The sequence below is a fragment of the Microtus oregoni genome, unplaced genomic scaffold (genome assembly GCF_018167655.1).
Source record: "Microtus oregoni isolate MIOR12 unplaced genomic scaffold, Mior012 000004F_ref0000308, whole genome shotgun sequence".
Taxonomy (NCBI): Eukaryota; Metazoa; Chordata; class Mammalia; order Rodentia; family Cricetidae; genus Microtus; species Microtus oregoni.
The window spans coordinates 7,456,923-7,479,463 of record NW_024543063.1 but is presented as its reverse complement, the minus strand read 5'-3'; the positions used below and the strand labels follow the sequence as shown (position 1 = coordinate 7,479,463).

The following is a 22,541-nucleotide window of genomic DNA, read 5'->3' as shown; positions in this document are numbered from 1 at the left end:
GTGCTACTTCACTGTTAAAAGGGAATTTGAGGGAGGTGCAGCTGGGAAGAGCGTGGGGAAGCAGCTGTTCACACTAAATCAGCTCTTAGAGGAGAGCAATAAAGCTTGCTAATGTCCATCTTGGTTTCTCTATTTTATACACTTGAGGGTCCCAAGCCTAGGGAATGGTGGTGCCGCCCACAGTGGGCAGGTCTTCCCACCTCAATGGATGTGATCAAGAAGATCTCCTACGGGCATGCCCTGAGGCCTGTCTTCCAGGTGATTCTAGAGTCTGTCAAGTTGATAGTTAACACAAAGCAGGGTGAGCAAATGTGGATTTAGCAGAGAAAGACTTTACAATCAGCTTTTACGGGGCTGGAGAGATGACTCAATGGTTAAGAGCACTTGTTTTTCTAGAAGATCTGGGTTCAGGTCTCAGCACCCGCATCAGGCTCACAGCTGTCTGGAACTCCAGGTACAGAGGGCGAGACACTCTCTTCTGGCCTCCTCTGTCACTGCAGTCACATGATACACACAGACACGCACACAAAACACCCACACATACATAAAACACAGTGAATAAATCTTTCACAAAAGAAGTCCGTGGAGAACAGTAACGTGATGAGAAATGATGAAGTAATAGGAGGGGAGAATAGAATTCGAACAGGAAACAGACCCAAAGAATTGTGGGAGCTAGAAAGTACAGTGCTTGAAACAGACACTGGTGGCTCTCTAGCCAGAGTAGATGCCTGGGAGGAAAAGATCATTGAGCTTACAGACAGAGAAACTGACCCAAATGGAGACCCGGCGCCGGGGGAAGTGTGTTAGTGAGCTAGCGACCAGGATCAAGCAGTCCAGTGAGCATACAAAGCCCCAGCCAAAGGACTCTGGGAGGTGGGCAGGACGTCTCTGAGGAAATCATGGTTGAGAGGCTCGCAAATGAAAGTCAGCCAAGAAGCACAATGGCTCTCAGTCGTGAAGAACAACAAAAATAGTAACAAATCCCACAATTGCCAACTGCATCTGGACCACTCTTGCCTCTGTAGCTACACTTACCTCAAACCCGCACGTCTCTATCTGTGTTTATATGGCATTACTAAAAGTGGGTGATTTAAAAAAAAATAAACCTTAAACACATCCAGGTAAGGTGGTGCTTGCCTTTAATCCCCACACTCAGGAGGCAGAAGCAGACAGATGTCTGTGAGTTCCAGGACAGCCAGGGCTGTAGAGTGAGACCCTGTCAAGGTGGGAAAGATGGGAGCTTAAAACTGAGCAGGGAAATTAAGACAACCACCATTCAGGTAGGAGTTATGTCTAAAATATACAGCTGGGGGACTGGAGAGGTGGGCCAGAGTCGGGCAGTGGTGGCGCACACCTTTAATCTCAGCACTCAGGAGGCAGAGACAGGCAGATCTCTGTGAATTCGAGGCCAGCCTGGTCTACAGAGTGAGTTCCAGGACAGGCTCCAAGGCTACAGAGAAACCCTATCTGGAAAAAAACAAAACAACAGAAAAACACTTGTTGCTCTAGCAGAGGATTATACTCAGCACCCACATGGCGGCTCACAACCATCTCTAACTCCAGTACCACATGATCCGAATTCTTTCCTCTGGCCTCCTGGCGCACCAGCTATGCACACAATACACAGACATACACACAAGCAAAACACTCATGGGTATAAAAATAAAGTTCAAAATATTTAAAAAGGAAGATACAGTTGCCATAATGTTTGGAGAGCTGCAAAATAATGTATCATATTTGCAAAATAAGGGAGAGTGTCAACAGCCACCACAAAAAAAATCTGACCAAATCTGATGTTGATTGCCCAGGGGAATGCTCGATATTGGGAGCAGTGGAAAATTCTTCAAATCAAAGGCAAAGGTTCCTGTGAAAATGAGGATTAAACTTAAAGAATGGACTTAGTTGTCCTCCTGGGATTGGAAAAGAGGTAAGGGGACACACACACACACAACAACAACAACAACAACAGAGAGTCTAGTAAGGTAAGAAGGAGAACCACAGTTGTCTGTGGAGAAAACCCGTACTGTACAAGCTTGATTACCTGAGTTTAATCCCCAGAATTCATGGTAGAAGAGAAAGGCAATGCCACAAAGCTGTCCTCTGATCTCCACACAAATGTCATAGCATGAGCACGTGTGTTTGCACACACACACACACACACACACACACACACGGCACACATGCATGCTCACATAATAATAGTAACAGAATTAAAGATCAAAATAAAACTTTATAGGAAAAAAAGCCAGAGAAGGGAAAGAAGCAGGTAGGCAGCGGACAAGCTGCTCGTATTCTCACCCACAGACTTCTTCATGTGGCAAATCCTAGGGAATTTACCAAACCCATCATTAGGCCTCATGTGTGAGTTTATCCAAGCCACTCGGTATTAGGTTAATTTGCTGGAAGTCCTATCATCTTATGGGTAGTGGCAAGAAGTCAGAAAGTAAAAAAACAGATCCGGTCTATGGCACCACAAACAGCATAAGACACTAGGAATAAACCGAGGATGACATTATATCAAAAATAAAAAGCTGGTGGAATGTCAGATAAAGCTGACCCTTGCCTAGGAGGACTATTGTTTTTGCCTTTCGATAGGGAAAAAAAAAACCCACAGAAACAACATAGACTCAAAATATAGAATAGAAAGAATTCCTACTACCCAGCCCCCACTCCAACAGCCACCCACATTCTGCTCTTTCCAGCTCATCTGGTTCCCTAAAAGTGATTTCTATTTGTTTGAAACATTTAAGACAAATGCTGTCAATTCATCTTTCAAAAAAAAAAAAATACCCTAAGGATTTACTTCTAATCAATAAGCGATTTGAGTTTAACCACACACAATGCTATTGTCACAGCTGAAAGATTAGTGGTAATTCCTTAATACTCTCTAATGAGCCGCTTCTGTTAATTTTTTTCCCTCATTGTCCCCAGTTACTCTGCTCTCAGCTGTTAGTGCTCCTAATTCTCCAGTGACTACGACAGTGGCGCCCCACCTCCGACTTTTCTGTGCCCGTCAGTTGCTGGAAACAACTTGAAGATTTCCGGGTCCTTTGTCTCACTATTGGATTTGGCTTGTTGAGTGGCTGGGGGCATTCTCAGGTTTGTCTCGGCCCTCTGTGTCCTGTGGCAGAGGGCTGGATCTAGAGAGACAAGCGGGCTCAGGCTGTGCTTCACGGTGCTGTGAATTGTCAGGAGCCAGGAATTCTGGGTGTTCCACCCTTCACCCTGCAGTGTGTTAGCCAGCTTTCTGTCCCTGTTAAAAAACCCCCAACTCGGACTGATTACAAAGAAATGGGATTTATTTAGCTCATGGCGTTAGAGCTTTGAAGCCCAAGACTGGCGGTTCTATTGGTCTGTCCCCTGGTGCATTTACATCATGGCGGAAGCAAGTGGTCACTTCTGCAACAGGAGTTTGGGGCGGGGTGTGGTTACAGGGGATGGGAGAAGAAGCTTATATAAAATGCTTCCTCGAAGAACTGCCCTTGGGGTTGCACAAGTGAGTCTTCATACCCCCAATGACCTAAAGATTTGGGTGCACGCCACCTCCCCACAGTACCACTCTGGAGACCAAGCCTTAGTCAGAGCAGACCCTTGGGGGGGGGGGGGGTAAGCCATATCCAAGCAGAGCAGCGGTGGCACTAAGATAAATGAGAGACAGCCAGCCTTACCCATCTATTACTTAGTTTCCCATCAGTTTTCATCTAATTTCCTCGGAATGATAACACTAATACATCTTTGCTGATACTTCCTGGCTGAGAAGTCCCATCATTTGTTTATTGGCTGGCTTGTTCATCAGCTGCTAGTTGGTTGGTGTTTCTTGGCACTCTTCCATCATCCCAGGGGATTCTTCCATGACCCAGCTTCTTCCTTATGAGGCCTCTGTGCTGTATCTTGGTCTTCAGTTGGGTCCATGAAAACAGTCTGATGGGGTAGGGGTTGGCACAGGAAAGAGAATTTCGGAACAGACAGAGGGAAGATGGTGGAATGTCACACAAATGTCCCTCCTTGGAGTGAAAATGGCCCTTCTTCCCCATGCAGAGAAGCCTCACTATCTGCTCGGGTGCTATATTTCTATGTGGCTCGGCCTCAAAAGACAACATATCAAATAAGAGAAGCGTGGGTTCCAGGTGTAACGTGTACCTGCTCATCTTTCAAACCCACACATGTGCACACAGGTTGTTTGGAGGGTGTGAGGGCTAGCTTTATGTCAATTTGAGACAAACTAAAGTCATCTGAGAGGAGGGACTCTCAATTGAGAAAATGTCTCCATAAGATTGGGCTGTCATGAAACCTGTGAGACATTTTTATAATTAGTGATTGATGGGGGAATGCTCAGCCCATTGTGGGTGGTGCCATCGCTGGCATAGTGGTCCTGGACTATATAAGAAAGCAGACTGGGAAAGCAACGGGGGGGGGGGGGGGGGGGGAGGGGCAAACTAGTAAGCAGCACTCCCCAGCCTCTGCATCAGCTCCTGCCTCCAGATTCCTGCCCTTGTTTTAGTTCCTGTCCTGACTTCCTTCAGTGATGGACTACAATGTTGAAGTGTAAGCCAAACAGACCCTTTTCTCCTCAACTTGCTGTTTTGATCACAGTCTTTCCTCACAGCAATAGTTACCCTAAGTCAGAGGAATTAGGGAGGCCAGATTCAAAATCCTGGACCAGCGGTTCTTCAAATCTTTGCTCCTTTTCTCCTTGATTTTGGATGAAGACAAGGCACGGACTCGAGACAGAGAAACAGACAGGGAGAGACAAAGAGACAAACAGAGAGTCAGAGAGAGAGAGAGACTGAAACAGAGAACACTTTGAAGCCAAGTTTCCCCAGAGTTTCTGTCTCTAGTTATATTGGAGAAAATGGAGAATGATCGCACAGTCTCTGGCCCTGTACAGTTAGCAACAAAAAGACAGAGGCAGGACTCCTCCTTGCAAGGCTGGACCACCTGAGGGTCCACATCCCTTGAGGTGAGCTTGTCTTGGAGATCCATTTATGCTTGTGGCGTGAGAGTCTCCATTCTTTCCGCTCCTGCACCCAGAAAGAGAACCATGTTTCCTCCGCAACCATGGAAACATCTCCAGAGAACAGTTAGATTGTTTTGAAGTGTTTTGAAATCTTATCAGTGGTTTCCAAGGAAACACGAGATGATGGATAGTGGCCTCGCTAGGTAGGTTCAAGAAGCAGGGGGGTGCGGGGGCAACAGGCTGAATTAACAGCACACAGGCATCTGGTTGTTTACAGCTGGAGAGACACTTCGGCTCTGATGTTTTAATTTTGCTGCCCATTCAGTTTTCCCCACAGTCGCTCCTCAGGGAGGAGGTTGCATTGTTTGAACCTCGATTAAGGAAATCTTAGAGTGTCTGAAAATGGTGGAACTTGGGTCTGGAGAGATGGCTCATCGGGAGTTAAGAGTGTGTATTGCTCCAACATAGGACCCATGTCGGGTGGCTCACAACCAACCACCTGCCACTCCAGCTCCAGGGGATCCTACGCTTCTGACCTCCATAGACACTGGCATTCACATGCATATACACACACAGTCACACCTTCACATAATTGAAAAATATATTTACAATAGTGGGATTTGCATAACATTAATTGATCTTGTATGTTATTACATCTAGGGAATAAAAGATTAAGGTGGCAACCCAGCTGCCAAACTTTGGTCACAATAGTTTGTCAACCAAACACAGCTGCAGAGTCTTCATGCCAAAGCCTAGAAGCTTCTGCTGGCTGCCCTCAATAGGCCCAGTCCTGTATCCACCAGTTTAAAATGCTCGGTAAGTCTGAACACCCAGCAGATGCTGGCTTTGGCATCATTTAGATATATGTCCCTGAGAGGGTAGCTGCTTCAGGTTTGTTCCTGTGTGGGGGCTACCGTCGTGAAACCCTTAAGACATGGGGACCAGGGAAAGATAATTCGGTCATGGTCTCTCGCGCCTCGTGAATGAATTAAGTCTGTCTGTTGGACTGGATTAGTTCTGGAGAAAATGGGTTGATATAATCAAGTCTGGCACCTGCCCTGAATCCCTTTTCCAAACGCATTCCTGCAACCATGAGACCATCTGTCAAGAGGCCATCTGCTTCGGTCCTGCCACCGCCAACCAGACGCTGTTGCTGAACTCTTGAAACTTCAGAGCAGTGAGCCAAATAAACCTGTTTTCTGCCTAACATCTGTAGGCTCAGGGACTTGGTTATAGCAACAGAAAACATACCAGGAGTATAGAGCTTCCCATTACTGTGATAAAATATCTGGGAACCTACTTGGGGGTGAGGATTTGTTTTGATTTATGGTCTCAAAGGTGTCAATCCATGGTCTCTTGCTTTTGCTTCTCGACCCACCATGGTGGGGCAGAGCTCCACGGACCAAGGTCCATGACAGAGCAAAGCAACTCAGCTTATGGTAGACTGGAGACAGAGAGTGATAGGAAGGGGCCAAGGTAAGGCACATCCCTAAGAACTATCCTAGTGACCCAGTACCTCTGACCAAAACCACCTCCTAATTTCCATCACTCCATGCAGAGGACCCAAATTCATATCTCAGCACTCATGTTGGTGGGCTCACACAAAACTTCTGCTCAAGGGTGACCTAACACCCTCTTCTGGCTGCCTCTGAGGGTACACACACACACACACACACACACACACACACACACACACACACGGAGCCCCAGTAGTCCTTCACTTCCTCAGAGTCCCACCATCTGGCAAGCAAGGCCTCAGCTCTCAACACACAAGCCAAGGGGACAATCAGCGTTCCTTTCAGGCTTTGATCTGCTGAACTGCAGAGGTATCCCACCGACCCTTCACCAGACAACATTTTTACTTTCTCACTTTGCCCAGAACCTATCTCAGGGTTCATCTTTACTCTATTTAACACTATTTAGAAAAGTCCAAGAACTCACTGCTAGAAATATTTCTTAACACGAGCTCCCTGAAGATGCAAAATTTCCCAATCAAGCCAAATTAAAACAAGCCAAATTAAGAAATATCCAGGTTTAATGGGAGATCTGCGCTCTGGGGTGGCTCTCGGGGAAACCAACCACCGGGAGGAAGAAAGGGAGACCATGTGTTCCTCTTTTGGGGGGTCACTTAAATACCTTGGGGAGTGGTCCTGACCCCACCCCCAGGGAGGGGTCAGGACCTGGCCTGCTGGGATTTGGAGTCCAGACCAGGCCTGGGGGCTGGGATAGGTGCGAGGGGCAGGGGCCTACACTCCCAACTTGACACTCACACTCTGGAAGTCTGGTCTATTTTATGTTGAATCCATCTCTTTGTCTGAAATTAAAAAATTCCATTTAATACCCTGGGAAGTCATCCCCATCTTTCTGAAGCTCTTCACGTATTTTCTACAAGATGTTCTTGTCCATTTTTATTTATTTGTAAACTCATGTTTTCTTATTTGATTTTGATCCGAAGCAGATGGGGTGGGGGAGAGGAAGCCTCCTATCATATTTCTGTCACCCCACAAGCACACCACACTTCAGTGGGCTTTTGAGGTTCCCTCTGGACTCTTCCCAGAGAGATAGATCTTAAGACGAGGAAGCTGCAAAGGCATGCAGAGCATGGCTCCATGTCTTTGTCTTCAGAAGCAATAGTAGGGTGGCCCTTACAAAACTATTTCACCTGCTGTAAAAACGGGAGACTGTGTGATGGAGGAAGGTCATTAGCTAATAAAGAAACTGCCTTGGCCCATCTGATAGGAGTAAACAGAACAGAATGCTGGGAGAAAGAGGAAGTGAGCTCAGACTCAATAGCTCTCCTCTCTGGGGCAGACGCGATGAAGCTCCGACCCAGGATGGACGTAGGCTAGAATCTTCCCGGTAAGCGCACCTTGGGGTGCTACACACATTAATAGAAATGGGTAATCAAGATGTAAGAATTAGCTAGTAAGAAGCTAGAGCTAATGGGCCAGGCAGTGTTTAAATGAATACAGTTTGTGTGTTGTTATTTTGGGGCATAAGCTAGCCAGGCAGCCAGGAGCCAGGCTGTGAGAAGAGGCCCACAGCTCGTACTACAACTGTGAACTTGGGTATGCGTTGGGAAGTGTCAGGATGGGAGAAGGGAAAAAAACTAGTGGCAGGGTGCGGATGTGAGAAAGATCCAGCAGGTACTGGACTGGAGGTAAAGGCTTCACCAGGTAGACACATGGCAAAAATAAAATGCCTCTTTTGTCTCTCTGTGACACCGTGCAGTAATGAGAACACTGGATACCCCGAGTTTGAGCTCTAAACACCAATCTCTACCAAAAGAGACTTGACAGATCCAAATCAACATGAGAGATGTGACTAAGTCAGCTTGAAGTGACTTCCAGTCTCAGAATAGATGGTGTGGAAGCGTGTAAGAATGTCTGGCAAGAAGGGCTCCTGCTGGCCAAACGTGGGGCAGTTCAAATGCATGCACAAGTCTAAAGAAATCCCTTAGAAAAAGATGAAGAGGCAGGCTCTCCTTGTGAAATGGCACCAGTTAACAAAAAGGAGAGCCCTCAAATGAAGGCGGAAGTCAGTTGACTCATGGAAGGGCAGCCACAACTCAGACGAAGACTGAAAGCTGTTGGGAGCACTTCTGATTGCTCACCGGGGAAGGCTACCTTTGTTACCACTACCAGTGTCGTCACTGAGGGCATGAACCCTCATTTGTCCACGGCAAGTGTCCTCCAGGCCCAGGGGACCCCGGCACCTATCTCTCAGGGCTCTTTGCTACTCTCTTCTGGCTTAAGATCCACCCATGGAGACTTCCCAAGTGGATTGCTTGATGTCACCCCAGTGTCCCTTCCTCCTCCCCCAGACCACAGGGAGGCTGCTGGCCCTGGAGGAAGGAGTCATGTGTGACCTCAAGACCTCTGCAGCAACTTTCTTAATTGCTGGCTTTTGCTTCTTGTGCCATTCAGACATGGCTGCTGGCCTTCTGGGATGGTCCTGAGCACCACATGAAATAAGAGGCTTGTGCATGCATCCTGGAGAAAGTCAGGGTGATCTGGTGTGTGTTGCTTCTGCTTCAAGACTTGCCAGAGCTCCTGCTATTTACAATAATTATATGGAGTTAAGCTGCCCAACCCAGAGCAGGCTTCATCAGGCTTCTGGTCTTTCTGCTCATCACCCTTCCCAATCCACTTCTCCACCCAGGAAATTTTTGTGTGAATATATATATATATATATATATATATATATATATATATGCACATACACATACATATATATGCATAGTTGTACAACCATACACTTATTAATAACGTATCATAAAGAATTTAGTATCTGAGCATGGTGGTGCCCGCCTTTAATCTCAGCACTTGGGAGATGGAGGCAGGCGGATTTCTCTGAATTCAAGGGCAGTCTAGTCTGTATAGTGAGTTCCATGCCAGCCAGGGCTACATATTTTGTGTCTCAAAATAAAGAAAATCATGAAATTTAATATCGTTAGTTTTACTTTGTTACCTATCCCTTTGAGCATAAATACAATGTTGGATGATTTATGTGGTAAGGGATACATGACTAACCAGATCAGAGTTTTGTGGGGGAAGGCAGCCTGTGCCGGAGAGCACCTCAGCAGATAATATGATAGAGCTACAAAGGGGCTGTGCTCTCCCTGTGTGGGACGTGGTCTCATGCTGTCTGACACTGGGCACACGAAAACATAGCTTGTTCCAAAATGCCTCCCACGTCTGCCCTGTGGGTGTGCAGCTGTGAGTGTCTTCCTCAAACATGCCTTCACTTCATCCTCACAACCCTGCAAGTGAAGTGAGGCCGGAAGCACGGTGGGGATGCTGTACTGACTTACAGGATCCAAAGACGCTTTTGTTCTGTTCAGGTAAACCCCCAGGCTAGCCTGGGGTCCTGTGGAAGCAAAATACAAAACCCGAATAAATCACAGGGAGGGCGGGATTGATTCTCAAAAGTTAGCACAGAGCAACCGTGAGCATCATCTAGGGACAAAATAAATAAATAAATAAATAAATAAATAAATAAATAATTCAAATGGGCTCAGACCTGCGCCTCACATCGCATACAACCAATTGAGCAGGGCAGATTATGGACCTGAATCGAAAACAGGAATCTTCCAGATGAAGGAAGAAGAGGAGAGACGTTTTAGGGTAGAGGCCTGCTCCAAGATGTCTTCTTAGACTTGACAGCCAAAGCAGATTCGAAAAAGAGAAAATCAACCCACTCGAACACAAAGAGCCTTGCCTTTATCTGGGGCTAATTTGGATTGCAGTCTAGAAAAACACAGGCTCCAGCAGCCTAGACAGAGATGCTCTGTGTTTATCTTTGAACCTCAAAGGGGTTGGCAATGACGTCATCCGCTAGTCAGGAATTTGAAGCTGTGCAGTTAAGAAGGGCTTGGGGATGGCTTAGCCTCCCGCTGCTCACTTGGTGGGTGGGAGAGTACTGTGGGAGGGGGAGGGCGATGCCAGCAGTGCTTCAGTGGTGAGTTTGCTTCCTGGTGAGAGCGCCTGCCCTATAGCCTCCCAACACCTGTTAAGCACCTCCATTTTGAATTCTTTTTTTCTTAAGTCTCCTTCCAGACAGGCATTTTCTGCTCCATCCTCTATCCAGTACACAGAATGTGGCTGCCAGCCAGGCAGTTCCGGCCTGTCACCCCAAGATTGGAAGGCTGAGACAGAAGAAGAAACATAAGTTCAAAACCAGTCCAGGTTTCAGGGTGAGTTCAAGGCCAGCCTTAGACAGCTTCTAGAGACCTCATCTTAAGATTTTTAAAAAAGGGAAATAGAGTGTGCAGTTAGTTTTATGTCAACTCGACACAAGCTAGAGTCATTTTGGAAGAGAGAAGATCCACTGAACAATGCCTACACCACGTTAGTCTGTTGGCAAGCCTCTGATGTATATTTTTGATTGACAATTGAAGTGAGAAGGCCCAGCTCACTGTGGGCAGTGCCAGCCTTGGGCAGGTGACCCAGAGTTATCTAAGCAGGCTGAGCAAGTCACCAGGAGCAAGCCAGTAAGTAGCCTTCTTCCATGCCTCTGCTTCAGCTCCTGCCTCCAGGTTCCTGCTTTGAGATCCTGCCCCATATCCCTGGATGATGAACTACAAGGTGTAAACTGGAGTAATCCTTTCTTTTCCTCGCCAGGTTGTTTTCGGTCATAGCAATAAATGAACCCTAACTAAGACAGAGAGCTGGGGACACAGCTCAATAACAAAGCACTTGCCTCAAATTCTCTGTGCCCTAGGTTCAATCCCTAATACTACAAAGAATACAAAATATAAATAAATATAGAAAATGAAATAAGAAGAAGCCAATGCAAGATCCCAAATTTACGTGTTTATGACCCAGCCCTTGGGAGAAATTGAAGTCTTGTATTTAATCCCCAGCAGCTAGAAGAAAGTCTGTTCTCCAGCTCTGTGGGGTCAGATGACATCATTACCAAAGCCAGAGGACTGGATCACTTTGTAGGAGAAGCCAGCACCGACCTTACTGTAACCGGCAGTTTAAGGAGTTCATTGTTGGCCACGGAGACCCCCTAGCATGCTTCCACCACACAAGTCCTTCAGTCCCTCGTGACCAGCTTCAGGAACGGTCAAGCATCAGGGCTAGCCACACATTCTCTCTCAGAAAGGGAGTAGTCCACGTTTCCAGCCATCACAATTGAACCAAGATTTGTCAAGTGCAGGAGCTGAAACAAACCTCTGGATTAGCTTTACGTATCCAGGAAATTAAACGAACCACAGCACTGGCCCCTGAGGCAGCCGGAGAATCAGTTTCATTTTATAACTCCAGATCTCCAAAAGCAAAAAGCACACTTTGTGAATTGAGCCCTGGGACTCCCTCCCAATCCCTTAAGCTCTCTAAAATCATTATTATACTGATAAAATAATTTACCTGGGGCTAGTTCACAGCAGAACGGTAAGTACCTCAGTGTATGGTCATTTTCTTAGAATAAAGTACTGGTTCTTCTTAAAGACCAGACAAGAGTCAAGGCAAACGTCATCACCCTCCCTACTATTAGGGAGGCTTACCTAACAAGTGAGGTAGGGGCTCCAGGTCAGGTGACTGAGTCTTTGCATTGCAGAGGGAGCTAAGCCAGCCAGGTGTTAAGCTTCAAAGTACAACCTTGGAAACCAGGAGGCAGAAGAGGAGTCTTCTCTTGTATAAAATTCCTCAGGACGGATTTCCGGTCTTGTCAGAGCACTTACGCAGCCAGATCGCAGAACCACAAGTGTGTGTCCATGCTAAATAAATAAACGAGTCTCAGAACATCTGCTTCCTGGATTTGGAACTTATTATTGACGGAATTCCACAGTTTGGTCCCCTGGTGTGGGTTTTCATTAATTAAAAGCCCAACTTCATATTCTTTTAACCACAGAATTTTCAAAACGTCAAAGTACACAAAGAAGTTTCTAGAACTGCTTTGATTCTTACCTCCTCCCGTGCCCAAGGCATTCAGCATTGAAGGAGGCCAGAGGTCATTGGAGGAAGGAGGGACCCAGAGCAACAGGTTGAGACCAGAAGGGTAGTGGGCAGGCTACTGGCAAGTGTGAAGGGCTTTGAAGAGAAGTTTCTGGCACCCTCCTGCCTTCCTGCTGCCTTGGCAGCTGGGGAGGAGGCTGATAAGATGAAATCACATTCCAAGCATGCCATTCCTGAAGGATGGTAAATATGCTTAGCAAAGCCAGGTTCAAAGAGGAGTCTGCCTCCTGTCTGGAAGAGGGATGGCTCAGAGCTGTGAGACCCTAAAAGCCAATATCTTTATGAATTCTCCAAAAAAAAAAAATCCAAAAACTAAATCAGAAATCTATTGAACTGGGTTGGAGAGATGGCTCCCTGGTTAAGAGCACTTTCTGCTCCTCTAGAGGACCTCAGTTTGTTTACAATGGTGGCTCACAACCATCTCTAACCCCAGCTCCAGCTCTGAGGGATCCAGTGCCCTCTTCTGACCTCTGCTGGCACTGTACACACATGTCTGCTTATATACATGCACACAAACATGCATGCACACAGGGCTGGAGAGATGGCACAGTGGTTAAGGGTATTTCAGATTGTTAGGGGAAAAAATCCTAAGAGGGGCGGCTCTGCCAGCGCAAAAAAATCCAATTAGGTCAGATCAAACCAAATTAAAATGCCCATCATTTTATTAAATATAGTGCTCTCAGGTGGCCGAGCGCCTTGCAGGGAGACAGGAAAGCAGGAGGCACATGCAAACCTGGAACCACATGTTTCTCCTCTGGGAGCCCACTTAAATACCCTGTGGGAGTGGTCCTGACCCCTGACCTGGCATTCTGGGATTTGGAGTCCAGACTAATGCAACTCCCAGGCCAAGGGGGCTGGGATGGATACCAGGGGATGAGGCTAGGCCCTATATTTAACATTTCAGACTCTTTGGATATAGGGCTGACAAGAAGTTGAAATGATCATTATGACGAACATTTTAGGTTCTCTTTGGAAAAAGGGCATAGACTCAAGTCTGGCTACTTCCTGTCGGCATGGGGGTGACATGGGGGCGACATGGGGAGGGGAGAGCTGGGTGTTGGTGGGTCCATGCTCAGCGGGTGGTATGACTGGAAAGGCATTCTGTTCACTGTCATCCCGGAGACACCAGGCATTTGTTTCTTGAGGGAGGTAAGAAGGCAGGTGTCTAGGAGGAAAAAAAATATTGTTATTATTGGACCTATGAAATGGGGCTAGCCGTGGGATGAGACACAACAGCAGAGGAAACCAGATTTTAGTTGGCAGATGTCCTTGATCCAGAAGAGTCGGCACCAATGAAGTCCCAGGAGCTGGTACAGGTGCTTTTGGTGTTGTCCTGGGAGCATTTTGTAGGTTGGTCTTGACGTAGGCAGCAGGAGTAACCTGCAAAATATGCTTAAAACTGGCTGGGGTTAAAAATTAACAACCTTAGCCGGGAGGTGGTGGTGCACGCCTTTAATCCCAGTACTCGGGAGGCAGAGGCAGGTGGATCTCTGTGAGTTCGAGGCCAGCCTGGTCTACAAGAGCTAGTTCCAGGATAGGCACGAAAAACTTCAGAGAAACCCTGTCTCGAAAATAAAAAAAAACAAAAAAATTAACAACCTTGGATTTTTACCAGATCTGATTTTGGTGTAGTGATAGATATTTTCCAGGAACCTGTAAGAGAACTGGACGAGATTTTATAAATTGGTGTCGTAGCAAAAGGCTATGAAGATTGAAACCAGTTAATGCTGGACTATGAAGCCTGTTAAAGAGCAGTACCTTGAGTTGTCAAGTCTGAGAGGAACAGATGAGCATACAACGAGATAGCTTTTGGCTAGCAGGCAATCCCAAGTTCTCTCCTTGTCCTTGGAGAACATCAGTCTTAGAAGCAGTATTTGCCATTAGCTGTTGAGTGCGAGAGGCCCAAAGATTTTCCCTGTGAGCGGGAAGGTTGTCTTTATCTGGCTCGGCAGGAAAAGCCAGTTGATTCCCTGGGTACAAGGCCTCTTTTGCTTCTGTGTGGGTCGCTTTGCCAAACCCAGAGCAAGCCTGGAGATGGCAGGTCTTCTGTCTTCTTGGAGGAGTCATAGGGTGCTGCAAAGGCTGACTGTCTCAGTGTTAGAAGCTCTTGTTAAAATGCCATGATCTCGGATCTATAAAGGCACTTGAGAGCCAGGTACCATTACCTGGTATTTTAAACTGGGCATATAAGCTAAATTTTTAGAACTGTTATAATCTGGAAAGACACATGTACAAATTCACATCTCAAAAACACAGTTACGCACTTATATAAACACATTGTGGCCACATTATTCTAACAGAGAAACAGCCTTGGGGACCTGTGTCAGCTAACTAGACATTGCAAGAGAGAACAGAAACGTAAGGACAAAAATTTTTGTAGCGTTTTAGAGTGGAAGGATGGGGGAAGGGGGAGAAAGCAGGTTTGTTGTCAGCAGGAAAGGGTGGGGCAGCAGCGGAGATGCCAGAGTGGTCTGAGAGTGGATGGCAGAGACCAGGGAAACAACTATGGAGAATGTAAGGCTAAGCCCCCTGCCCGTGTCGGGCCCAGATAGAAACCTATGTTGACGCAGGATAGTGAAACTGATGGGCAAGTGCCGCTCCATGAACTGGCTGCACCACATCTTTGTTGTTGGGCACACAGTGGCGCATGGCATTGGAGCACTTTGGACCGGGAATGGGGTCGGTGGCTGCTTTTATGAGTGCATGCCCTGTAGGCTTAGAACTCCAAACCTGTTGCAAAGCAACAGTGCAGCAGTGGCTTCAGGGGGCAGAACTGTGGGGAGGGGGGCAAAGCGCTGATGACGAATTAGCATAAAGAGAGGCAGAAGTCGGGGAAGGACAAAAGAGCTGTCAGTGAATGAAAACAGAGAGAGACAGAAGTGGAAGCGGGACAAAGATCTGTCGCCAATGGACAAAGAAAGAACAGTGGAAAAGGAGGGATGGAGGCGCCATACTTTAAAAAAATGAGGACTTTGGAGAGTAATTTGCTTTAAGTTAGATTGTTGCAATTTAAAAGGTTTTTAAGCGTCCACTTATGTACCTGGTACGTGAGAAATTGGCTGGGAACGTCTTCTGGCACCCAAATCTCATCTCAGCAGGAGGCCCGGCCTCTGCCACGTGTGTGTGTGTGTGGGGGGGGGGGGCTTTTGGCACGGCCATGACTTCAACAAAAGCCCAGAAAACGATTGGGTCACTCCAAAACCCTATCCGCATGCAGTTTAAAAGGGGAATTCACCAAGTGAAGCCAAACTTGCCTGGCGGAGCACATGTGCAGGAAGGCCCATTTTCCAGCATAGCCCTGGATCCTGGGCCCACAGGAAAAATTAAGGCATCTTGGTGGGACCTCCATATATTAGGGAAAAAATCCTAAGAGGGGCGGCTCCACTGCACAAAGAAATCCAATTAGGTCAAGTCAAACCAAATCAAAATGCCCATCATTTTATTAAATACAGCACTCTCGGGTGGCCAAGCGCATTGCAGGGAGACAGGAAAGCGGGGAGCACATGTAAACACAGAACCACATGTGTCTCCTCTAGGAGCCCACTTAAATACCCTGTGGGAGTGGTCCTGACCCCCTCCCCCCCAAGTCAGGGGTCAGGACCTGGCATGATGGGGTTTGGAGTCCAGACCAATGCAACTCCCAGGCCAGGGGGCTGGGATGGATGCCAGGGGCTGGGGCTATGCTCCAGACTTAACACAGATGACCCAGGTTTAATCTCAGCACCTACATGGCAGCTCAACACCACCTGTAACTCCAGTTCCAAGGAACCTGACTCCCTCTTTTGGTCTCCGTGGGTACCAAGGAGGAACATACGTGCAAGCAAACATACACACATTTTAAAAAATTATGCTCATAAAGTAATCTTAAAAGAAAATGAACGAGGGCCACAGAGACCCCATCACAGCAGATGGATGTGTGGAATGCTTGAGGGACAAAGCAAGGAGCACCACCCCCAGATAACATTAATTTTTTTTTTTGTTTTTTGGTTTCTTTGTTTTTTGGTTTTTCAAGACAGGGTTTCTCTGTAGCTTTGAAGCCTGTTCTGGAACTAGCTCTTGTAGAGCAGGCTGGCCTTGAACTCAGAGATCTTCCTGCCTCCCGAGTGCTGGGATTAAAGGCTTGCGCCACCACTGCCCAGTCGACATTAATTTTCTAAGATGCAATGTCTAGGTGTCCTTGACGATCCTCAGCTCTGTGGTGTCATCAGATGGATGGCCACACGTCTAGGACTCAAGAAAGTTCTGTGGGAACTAAGAGTGTGCCTAGGAGAAAGAGCTGCAACTCCAGGAGAACCTTCACCTGCCTTCAAAGCAGTGGAAGATCAAGGGGTCCTTTCTGTTCTTGGAGACATTGCCGCCTGAATTTGTCTCCTAGAAGACTCTAAAGACCTGGTTCTCTCAGACCAGGTGCCTCATCCAAGCATTCCCCCAAAGCAGCTCCTCTGAGCAGGAAGTGTCTGTGGCAGAGTTTTTCTCCAGCAGGCTTCTCTGTTTGCAGCCGACTGATAAGACAGGAGATCTAATCAAGACATTTTGTAGCTGAACGTGTGTCACAGACACTAGGATTTGGGACCTGACTTTCTGAAAGGGAAGATGAAACAATTCAGCCAGTCCCACTGAGGCTGGGCCTCTGGCGATAGGGGCTTCTGTTCAGGTGTGGGGCTGAGGGAAAAGGAAGAAGGCACACTAAGCGCATTCCGGAGGAGGCAGCTTGTGAACAGGGCTTCACAGTTAGGAGGTGATGGGGCCCCAGGGCACTGGTGGCAGCTGGAAGGGTGGCTCGCCTGCCAGCCAGCCCCAGACAATAAAGGCTTTGCAGAGGTGTTAGTCTAGGTCTCTTGCTCAGCTACTGTGGGAATCCAATGCACTCCTCCTTATTGTTCCCTCTTCCTGAATTAATATCTGCTTGCCTGCCCGGGGTCTTTGCTCACCCATGAACTGGCCATCTACTACTAGACCTTTGAGATTTTGCCTAGCTTTTCCTTCTTATAACCAATTTTTGAAGGATACGTATTTGGAGATCCCAATGCCCCTAGGAGCACACACTGTACACTTGAAATGTGAGCGTAGCAGCTAAGCACTCAGGGACTCCATCCAGTGACACCACAGGTGCAGTTTCTTCCCCTGCCATAGGGTGGCGATATTCCAAAGTCAGTATCATGGAAGGCCTCTGACCCCTGAAGATGCTAAGAACTATATTTGGGTGCTACAGTTTGTTGGGAATAAGGAGCTAGATCCCCTTCTAAGCAATGATTCTTTCTTCTCTTTCTCTTTCTGTTCTTCTGCGTCGTTTTCTCCTTTGTTTTGCCTTTTGAGATAAAATCTCACCCAGCACAGGCTGGCCTTCACCCCATGAAGGATGGAACTCTTGACCCTTCTGCCTCCACCTCCCAAATGCTGAGGGCAGAGGTAGGTGCCACCGCAACGCCCAGACACCAGATATCTAAGCTACTTTTCGAGATTCCCAGAGGTCCTAAACTGCTCTGGGATTTGCATCTTTAACGACGCCTTTAAGTGATTTCTAAAGAAAATCAGTATCCGATGAAAGAATTAAGCAGCACCCACCCACACCTCAAGGATGAGAAGTTTTATGAAGCGAACAGCTTTTAACTCCAAATAGCAGTGGGCGTGGGCGGGTGGAGGAGGGGCAGCTGTTGATGGCGAGAAATGGGTGGTCTCCATGGAGAAGGTGACATTCCTGAAACAGTGCTTTAAGCACATGAAACTCGCCTGTGAAATAAATCTGATCCAAAAGAGAAGACGGTAAAGATCACTTACGGACCAACTCTACAGCATCCCCCGCCCCGACCCTACAAGCCCCTGCCCCCCAAACACATAGCATACCGTCCCTCTCCCCACGCAGCTGGAATCTATTTAGAGAAAAAGACTCTTGGAAAACAGGGAGATTTTCCAGGCTTTGAGTTTAGAAATGGCAGGCCCACTATTTTATCATCCGGCATCAGGATCCGTAAACTCGTCCCCTAACCCTCTGTAGGCAGACTGCCCCCACCACCACCACCACGTGCCTGCCATGGTCCCCAAGACCTGTGAATATGTGACGTTTCAGGGCAAAAGGAGTTTTGTGAGTGGGGTTGAGATGACAGAATTTAAAATAGGGAGGTGAGCCTAGACGGCACGGGTGACCCTAACCCGGTCATGGGAACCCTTAAAGGCTTAGGTCAGTCCTAGCTGCAGATCTGAATACTGCAGTTAAAAATGTCGCTGAGTGTGGAGCATGGCAGAGACTCACCCGCCGCTGCTGGGCGTAAACCGGAAAAAGGGAAAAGAGCATGCGCGTAAGGGCATGAGTCTCCTCCTTGGCACCCACAAAGCTGCTGCCCGCTGGCTTCCAGGGGATTGGGACGCTGACTTGTGGGATGGAAAGTGATGTTTTTCAAGCCCACATTTGTGCTGTTTGGTGTCATGTTTTCAGGAACTGAACAAGGGAAGCCTAAGCAACCTGCACAACCCGGTGGCCTCACCTAAAATACTGACAGTAAAACTAACTGATCACATGGCCAGACTATCACTCCACAACTATGTCCAGCCCAACCTCCCAGACCATGGAGACAAAAGAATTCCCATGTGCTTCTGGGAAGGCCAGAAAGGGAGAGGAGGGCGCACCAGTTGAAGGGCTGGCTGGGTGGCAGGTGTTTCCAGCTCAGACGGTAGCTTGTTTTAGGTTAGGCTCATGGAGACTGCACACTGTCAGCTTCAAACCCAGTCATTCACCCCCAGAAACTGAGGTCTTTGTCCTTGTCGGCTTGTGGTGGTTATTGCCCAGCGTTCAGGGTCTAGCTAGGTTAGCAGGATGGGTTTGGATCCAAGCTCTAACGTCACCTGGACAATGTAACCAAGTCTTCAGACTTGATGTCCTCACTTGTCAAAGATGGTGATGGTGCAACAGCCTCCCACGCCTGACGTTTTTCTTTCTGAGGTTTCAAGAACCGCGGTTGGCTGAGGTTCAAAAGTATTAAATGGAGAACTCTAGAAATAAACACTTCTGGCTTTCCGCTGGGTGCTCCTCTCAGCTGTGTGACGAAATCCCACATCTAATTAATTCATCTCTCGCAGGACGTGACCTCGACCCCTGGCCACCTTTTAATCACCCAATGGCTGTCTCAGGCCAGCTGTCATGGCGTCTCAGTGCTAGGTTTGAGAAGCCCCTATTTTACTTAATAACGACTCCACATCTCAAAAGTGATGATAATGACAATTCAGGGACGACAACTGCTGGTAGGGTTCTGGGGGAACCCCCAGGCTCAGGACCCAGGCTCTGTCGTGTGATTTGAGAGCCATCTTCTCCTAGAGGATCCTTGGGTCATCTTTCTAGTAATAGGTAAACTTTGACCTGGACTCCAAAACCCAAATATAGCATCTAACTCAATTGCCCTCCCTTCTAATTAAAATGGAGGTGTCCAAGATGGGCAGTGGAGACACGTGACTTTAATCCCAGCACTCGGGAGGCAGAGGCAGACCCATCTCTGTGAGTTGGAGGCCAGCCTGGTCTACAAAGTGAGTTCCAAGATGGTGAGGGCTACACAGAGAACCCGTCTTGAAAAACTAAAAGGGGGAAAAAAGGAAGAAAAGAAAATGGAGTTGTTTTTTTTTTCTTTCTTCTTTTTTTCCTCCAGAGCTAAAGGTCAAACCAGAGCCTTGAGCATGCTAGGCAAGAAAACCACACTGAACTGTAGCCCCAGCAATATGAAGGATTAAAAACCGTATTTATTTATTTATTTATTTATGTTTATTTTATGCATATGAATGTTTTGCCCAAATGTATGTCTGCATACCGTATGTCACATGTTCAGGGCCCACAGAGGCCAAAGAGGGGGTCAGATCCCCTGAACTGGAGTTACAGATGGTTCTGAGCCACCTTGTCTATGCTGGGAGCTGAACCCTAGTCCTCTGCAAAAACAGTTGCTCCTTCCAAGAGCCTTGCAGAGGAGGGGAAGAATGATTGGAAGAAACAGTGGGGTCAGGGACACCAAGAAAACATGGCCCACAGAATCAACTGACTGTGACTTATGGAGGCTCACAGAGATCAGGGAGCCTGTAGGGGTCTGATCTAGGTCCTCTGCATATATGTTATGGTTGAGTAGCTTGGTGTTCTTTTGGGACTCCTGTACCAGGCCTTTTCTTTTGGGCCAGCAACCAGCTCCCAAATCATAACATAGAGACCTAGCTTTGAATGCACAGCCTAGGTTAGCCATGTTTCTGGCTAGTTCTTTTAACTTAAATTAACCTGTTCTGCCCCGGGGATTTTTACGTTGTCTTACTTTCTTGCAGTCTCTATGTCTGGCTGGTTGACGGCCGCCTGGCTTCTGGCCCTGGGTATCTCCTCTCCTCTTCTCTCTTTCTTCCTCTTCTTGAGCCTACAGTTCTTGCTGCCTCTTAGCCCTGCCTATCCTTTCTCCTGCCTTAGACTGTAGTGAGCCGGACAGGATCGCCATTACAAGATGGCGCCGACATCCTGTCTTGTTGGAAACAAACAACTCCATATTTGGCTATGCCTTTGAGAGCTGCATGTCACCCGCTTCCCGCATTCGCGGTGGATGAGGATCCTTGAGCCTATCCCGATGTGGTCTGGTGTCAGCTGTTGGTGGCAGCCAATCACAGGGCGACCTGTGTGCCATTTCCCTATTTAAGCAGCTGCCTAAGAGCCCTTCACCCCCTTCGCTTCATGCTGTCTCTCCCCTTAGCTCCCTGCCCCTTCGCTTCATGCTCTCCCTGCCCTTCCCTTCTTGCCCCTTGTTCTCCTGCCCCCTCGTTTCCTGCTCCCCACCAATCAAGGGTACTCCAGTAAAGCGTGATCTGAGTGGAATCCTGGTGTGGTGGTTGTTCTTTCTCGCCGGTCGAGAGGTCCCCACATTAGACCAATCAGATGCCTTAGGCAGGCAAAGTGGCACAAATGTCACACACCTTTTTAATTAAACAAATGCAGCATAAACAAAAGTGACACCCGGTTGAAGTAATATTCAGCGGTATAAACAAATTCAACACAGCTTTGCCCAGTTAAAATAATATTCCAGAACACCCAATAATGGGAGTGGAGGGCGGTCTCTGACGTTCGCCTACTTAATGAGCAAGTAAGAGGAATACTGGTTGCCTTGTTCAGCCTTAACGAGATGGTATGTGATATTACTGTGCGTAAGAACAGACCACAAGATACACAACGAAACCTGCTTTAAGAGTTTTACTAATAGGGAGAAGGGAGGGAAAGAGAGGGGTGCACAGCGCTGTCTGAAAGCAACATGGTGAGAGCGTAGACCGGGCATGTCCGCTTTTTAAAGGCCATTTAGTGCATGCGCATAGGGGCTTACATAGCCGGCCACATCACACATAGATGACGTGACCACGCTGCGCACAGATTACATAGGGCGTAAGGCCCTAGGGTGACTAGGCAGTCTGCCTGAATGCTGATGGCTCATGCGCGGGGCTGGACATACTAGAGCCTGGGGTGGCTACACATCCACCTGAATGCTGATGGCCGTGGGACTCCGGATATGATGGAAATACAACAGTATGTGCCTCGTCTTGTAGCATATTGTGCCATGATTGGTCGATGTCCCTGGGGGACTTGCTCTTTTCTGAGGGGAGATAGAGGGGGCACAGATCTGGAGGAAAGGGGAAATGGGGGGAGAGACTGGGGACAGGAGAGGGAGGGGAAACTGTGGTTGGGATGTAATATATGAGAGAATAATAATAACAATAGTAATAAAAACAGGTGCTCTTAACTGCTGAGCCACCTCTCCAGCTCCAAATGGAAGTTTTAAAAATACTTTTCTCTTGTATCTCCAGGAGAAACCCCAGGGAGGGTCTACTGTGCGCCCCGATCCCACCAGAATTCTCCAGTTTGATCTTCCAGTAACCCTTCCTGGAGCTGCCCAGGCTTTGGGGACTGGAGTTCAGGAAGTGCCCAGTGTTCTTTCTGTGTTGATATCAGCAGGGTACCAGGCAGCTGCAGCGTGACTTAGATTTGAGCCAATATTTGGATACACACACACACGTTCGCATGCACGCTCACGCGCACACACGCACACACACAGAACCTTCCACCTTCTCACCAAGATCACATTGAGGTCCTCTCCATGTCTGAACAGGGTGGGCATTGGTCAGCCACT

General features: G+C 47.7%; 1 long non-coding RNA gene across 1 annotated transcript; it reads right to left on the bottom strand.

The window, feature by feature from the left end:
* Positions 1-11,309: 11,309 nt before the first annotated feature.
* Positions 11,310-12,412, bottom strand: LOC121446794. Its single transcript, XR_005974132.1, has 3 exons — positions 12,370-12,412; positions 11,967-12,179; positions 11,310-11,623 (listed from the first exon to the last, which is right to left on the bottom strand). It is a non-coding gene; the product is annotated as an uncharacterized LOC121446794 (long non-coding RNA).
* Between the last annotated feature and the right edge of the window lie 10,129 nt (positions 12,413-22,541).